Raw genomic sequence first — 6,294 nt, 5'->3', positions numbered from 1 at the left:
TTTCATTGTATTGAAAGAATTTTCAAAATGTAAAGGGGAAATTAATTAGAAAAAATTAGTTCTATAATTGCAAGTTAGAAAAAAGAAGTTCCAACTCTTTCAAGCAGTGTTTGTGTTTCTATTGGGCAAAGCAAGAGTTTATTGTAAAAAAAAAAAATGGAAACGATACTACCAAACGAAGTCTATTTTAATGAAAACTCTAATGTTCCTAAATTTTATGGACTTTCCCAATATCGACGATTCCCAAGATAATAGCTATTATTCTTTTAAGTTACCTATTATTTGAAGTTAGCCGCCATGGTGAAATTGGTAGACACGCTGCTCTTAGGAAGCAGTGCTCAAGCATCTCGGTTCGAATCCGAGTGGCGGCATTCTTGAAAAAGAATACAATAGATTAGAAATCAATTCGAAATTTACAATTTTGTAATGGGACCTTCCCCTTATGCTATTTGCAACTTTAGAACATATACTAACTCATATCTCTTTCTCAACGATTTCAATTGTGATTACGATTCATTTTATAACCTTATTAGTTCGTGAACTTGGAGGATTACGCGATTCGTCAGAAAAAGGAATGATAGTTACTTTTTTCTCTATAACAGGATTCTTAGTTTCTCGTTGGGCTTCCTCGGGACATTTTCCATTAAGTAATTTATATGAGTCATTGATCTTCCTTTCATGGGCCCTGTATATTCTTCATACCATTCCTAAAATACAGAACTCTAAAAATGATTTAAGCACAATAACTACGCCAAGTACTATTTTAACGCAAGGCTTTGCCACATCGGGTCTTTTAACTGAAATGCATCAATCCACGATACTAGTACCTGCTCTACAATCTCAGTGGTTAATGATGCATGTCAGTATGATGTTATTAAGCTATGCAACTCTTTTGTGCGGATCCTTATTATCTGCCGCTATTCTAATCATTAGATTTCGAAATAATTTCCATTTCTTTTCTAAAAAGAAAAAAAATGTTTTAAATAAAACATTTTTCTTTAGTGATATTAAATATTTTTATGCAAAAAGAAGTGCTTTAAAAAGAACCTCTGTCCCTTCATTTCCAAATTATTACAAATATCAATTAACGGAGCGTTTGGATTCTTGGAGTTATCGTGTCATTAGCCTAGGATTTACCCTTTTAACCGTAGGTATTCTTTGTGGAGCAGTATGGGCTAATGAGGCCTGGGGATCCTATTGGAATTGGGATCCTAAGGAAACTTGGGCATTTATTACTTGGACCATATTCGCAATTTATTTACATAGTAGAACAAATCCAAATTGGAAGGGTACGAATTCTGCACTTATAGCTTTGATAGGATTTCTTATAATTTGGATTTGTTATTTTGGTATAAATCTATTAGGAATAGGCTTACATAGTTATGGTTCGTTTACATTAACACCTAAATGATTACATAAAATAAAACCTTCATGAAATGAAGGTTTTTACTTTTATGTTTTATTTGAGAACCCCTTGAACGCCTTATCAAAGGGTTCTCAAAAATTCGAGATAGATCTAATTATACTTTTTTACTTATTTCTGCATTATATACTTTTTTACTTATTTCTGCATTAATAGAGCAGACGAGTAAAAAAAAGCAAACCTATTTAGGATAATAATTGGATAAGAGAGCCTCTACCCTGTCAACGGATAGGGAGAGAACAAAATCTGGATAAATACCAATTCCTATTACTGGTAAAAAGATACAGATTAAAATAAAGAGTTCTCGTGGTCCAGAATCCACAAAATTTGCGTTTGGAACATTAAATAGCTTGTATCCATAGAACATCTGGCGTAACATAGATAATAAATAAATAGGAGTTAATATCATTCCAATTGCCATTACAAAAGTAATTAGTGTTTTTGGCATTAACAGAAATTTTGGACTAGTAATTAGTCCAAAAAATACTACTAATTCTGCGACAAAACCACTCATTCCTGGTAAGGCAAGAGAAGCCATTGAAAAGCTACTAAACATGGTAAAAATTTTAGGCATTGGGATAGATATTCCCCCCAGTTCTTCGAGATAAACAAGACGCATTCTATCAGAAGCGGTTCCTGCCAAGAAAAAAAGTGTAGCACCAATAAATCCATGGGATAATATTTGTAAAATAGCTCCATTGAGTCCAATGTTGGTTATGGAACCAATTCCTATAATTATGAAACCCATGTGAGATACAGAGGAATAAGCTATTCTTTTTTTGAAATTTCGTTGACCAAGAGAAGTTGAAGCTGCATAGATTATTTGGATCGCTCCTATTATTACTAACCAGGGCGAAAATAGATAATGAGCATGAGGTAACAATTCCATGTTGATCCGAATCAATCCATATGCTCCCATCTTTAATAATATTCCCGCTAAAAGCATACATGTACTATAATGTGCTTCCCCATGGGTATCTGGTAACCACGTATGTAGGGGTATAATCGGCAATTTGACAGCATAAGCAATAAGGAAGCCAAAATATAAAAGTATTTCCAAGGTTGCAGGGTATGATTGATTAATTAATCTTTCCAAATCTAATCCTGGTTCGTTGGAACCATATAAGCCCATACCCAGAACTCCGATTAAGAAAAAAATGGAACCGCCTGCAGTATACAAAATAAACTTTGTAGCTGAATATAGACGCCTCTTCCCCCCCCACATGGATAAAAGTAAGTAAACAGGAATTAATTCTAACTCCCACATGATAAAAAAAAGTAAAAGGTCTCGCGAAGAAAATAATCCTATTTGACCACTATACATTGCGAGCATCAGGAAATAGAATAATCGCGAATTCCGTGTAATTGGCCAAGCTGCTAAAGTAGCTAAAGTAGTGATAAATCCTGTCAATAAAATAGATCCTAATGAAAGTCCATCGATTCCCAATCTCCAGTGGAAATCGAAGACATCTATCCATTTATAATCCTCCTTTAATTGGATTAAGGGATCCTCCAGTTGGAAATGATAACAGAACGCATAAGTCATTAGAAGGAATTCTAATAAACAAATAGATATAGTATACCACCTAACGACTTTGTTTCCCTTATGAGGTAAAAAGAAAATTAATGAACCTGCAAATATCGGCAAAACAACAAGTATTGTTAACCAAGGAAAATAACTCATGATAAAGTGATAAAGACAAGATACGTTTTGACCAGAAAAGCCCGTGCTCGATTATTTCGAGCACAGGCTTCTTCGGTAAAGAGGAATCAGACGATTCGAGTGAAGTTTTTTGTAACGTATCAATAAGATAGAGCCATGCTACGTGTTGTTTCAGGCCCTAAATAAACGCGGACACTTAAAAAATCTGTCGGGCAGGCAGATTCACATCTCTTACAACCCACACAATCTTCGGTTCTCGGCGCGGAAGCAATTTGCTTGGCTTTACATCCATCCCAGGGTATCATTTCTAATACATCTGTTGGACAAGCTCGTACACATTGAGTGCATCCTATACATGTATCGTAAATTTTTACGGAATGTGACATTGGATCTATAAATTTTTCTTTTCAACATAAAATTTTTCGATCTGGTAAAAATGAAATTAGTACTATAATGAGTCATATGTATTGTAGACACCAGACGAAGCAATGGTTTATCCAAACTTCAAAAAAAAAAATCTATTTTTTAATCTGTTTGTGAGAAAGCGTGAAGAGAGCCAAGAGACTTTAATTTTGGATTTCAACAATAAATAAGAAATAAGAAAGAATTTTACGAATTGTACAGACGAATTCGAATTAGCCAATAAATTGGCTATCGTCTTTTCAATATAAATTATTGCAATATTCAAATTGCAATATCAATGAATTACAAATACAAAAATTCATTTAAGTGAAAAAGAATACTATGCAATAATCTACTAAAAAAAATGGATATTCTCAAATAATACTAAGAAAATAGTATTGATTTCTATTTATTTTAATATGTGCGCCTTTGTTTAGAGGATTCTATGTCTAATTATTCAAAAGTCTAATTATTCAATAAATTAGATTGATTGATACGAGTGGATTTCCTATTACGATGGATGGAAGAAAGAATGGATAGTCCAATAGCGGCTTCAGCAGCTGCAAGGGCTATAACAAAAATTGCGAAAATATCTCCTTTTAATTGGCGACTATCAAATAGATCAGAAAATGTTACGAGATTTAGATTAATTGAATTCAGTATAAGTTCAAGACATATTAGAGCTCTAACCATGTTTCGGCTTGTGATCAATCCATAGATACCAATCGAAAATAAATAGACACTCAAAAAAAGTACATGCTCAAACATCATTAACTAACTCCTTATCAATCTCGATTCATTTCAATATGAGGGCAAGAATTGAACCGATTCAATTAATTACAATAGAACAATTACACAACAAAAGAAAAAAAAAAAAAAAAAAAAGGAGGTATTTGTTGGCAGTAGATGGATTTTACTAAATCAAAATTGTGATTCTTTAGTTATTTATTTTAGATTTGCAATTCTTATAATTTGTACTTTTTCTAAGTTTTCTTATTGCCGAGCCATAGTAATTGCACCTATTAAAGAAACTAGAAGAATTATGGAAATGAGTTCAAACGGAAGATAAAAATCGGTTGCTAAATGAATTCCAATTTGTTGAACATTATTTATGAGACCCTGTTCTACTATTTGGTTTGATCTTGTAGTCCAAAGAATTCCATACCACGACGTATCTGGGATAGTAGTCATTAGTGAAAAAACAATAGTTATACAAACGAGTGAAGTGAACCCATCTCCAATAGTCCAATAATTCTTATCTTTAGACCATTCTGAGCCATTTACGAACATTACAGCGAATATGATCAAGACATTTATGGCTCCCACATAAATAAGAAGTTGTGCGACAGCTACAAAGTAGGAATTTAATAAAAAATAGAATAAGGATATACAAACAAGAACTAATCCCAGCGAAAAGGCAGAATAAATGGGGTTGGTAAGTAATACTACTCCTAGACCCCCTAGTAGAAGAACAAATCCCCCAAATAGCATAAGAATCTCATGTATTGGTCCAGGTAAATCCATTATGGATAAAAAGAAATTAATAGTATAAAATTTTTCATGAACTGACTAAAACTAAAGGATTCAAGGAAGGAAAAAAGGATTAGGGTATTTTTTTGTGTATAAACTTATAGTTATAAATTATATTATATCACGAAAATCTAGTCTGATTTAAAATAAGAAATAATTTCCAATAAGCAGTAGTTTTTCGTTTTTCTTTATAGTTTAATTTTAAAGTTTAATAAAGAATTATTAGATTTTTATAACAGAAAGACAAAATCAAAGTTTAGTAATCAGTAATCGTTCTTGAATTCGAAGATTTTTCTTTGTTTATTTTACTTTCAGACGAATTCCTAATTGTTTGAATTGTGTAATCTCCCATTATGGAGATTGGTAACCGACTTAAAGCAATTTGATTGTAATTCAATTCATGACGATCATAGGTAGAAAGTTCATATTCTTCAGTCATTGATAAACAGCTTGTTGGACAGTACTCAACACAATTGCCACAAAATATACAAACTCCGAAATCAATACTATAATTAAGCAATTGTTTTCTTTTAATATCCTTTTCAAATCTCCAATCCACAACGGGTAAATCTATCGGACATACGCGAACACATACTTCACAAGCAATACATTTATCAAATTCAAAGTGGATTCGCCCTCGGAAACGCTCTGGTGTAATTGATTTTTCATAAGGGTAGTGAATCGTTATAGGTAAACGATTTGTGTGGGATAAGGTAGTTATGAAACTTTGACCTATGTACCTTGTAGCACGTATTGTTTGTTGACCATAACTCATGAACCCAGTTACCATAGGGAACATATTCATTCTAAATATCTATGAAAAAGATATGTTTCTTTCTCTTGTTTGAGAGAGCTTTTGTGTTGAAAATATTCTTACTATTATTGTATTATCTTATTTATAGTGAAACAAGTTGAGAAGAGGTTGTTAATAAGAGATTGCCCAGGGAAATAGGTAAAAGAAATTTCCATCCAAGATTTAATAACTGATCCATTCTCATCCTCGGTAAAGTCCATCTTATTGTGATAGAAATGAAGAGAAATAAATAAGCTTTAGTTAATGTAATAAATATACCCATTGTCATTTCCAAAATTCCAACTGCTTTATTCATTTGGAAAAAATCAAAAAAGGATATATAGGGAATAGATAAATTCCACCCGCCCAAGTAGAGAACTGTTACAAATAAAGAAGAAACTAATAAATTTAGGTAAGAAACAAGATAAAATAAACCATATTTGATACCGGAATATTCAGTTTGGTAACCTGCTACTAATTCTT

The 6,294-nt window shown here is 32.4% G+C and overlaps 1 non-coding gene across 1 annotated transcript; it reads left to right on the top strand.

Moving 5' to 3' along the window:
* The first annotated feature begins 291 nt into the window (after positions 1-291).
* On the top strand, positions 292-371 carry TRNAL-UAG (transfer RNA leucine (anticodon UAG)). The gene has a single exon. It is a non-coding gene; the product is annotated as a tRNA-Leu (tRNA).
* Positions 372-6,294: the final 5,923 nt, after the last annotated feature.

The sequence above is a fragment of the Triticum urartu genome, unplaced genomic scaffold (genome assembly GCF_056163025.1).
Source record: "Triticum urartu cultivar PI428250 unplaced genomic scaffold, HENAU_Tu73 scaffold1531, whole genome shotgun sequence".
Lineage (NCBI taxonomy): Eukaryota > Viridiplantae > Streptophyta > Magnoliopsida > Poales > Poaceae > Triticum > Triticum urartu.
The sequence above is the reverse complement of the archived record's forward strand: the minus strand, read 5'-3'. Positions and strand labels throughout refer to the sequence as shown.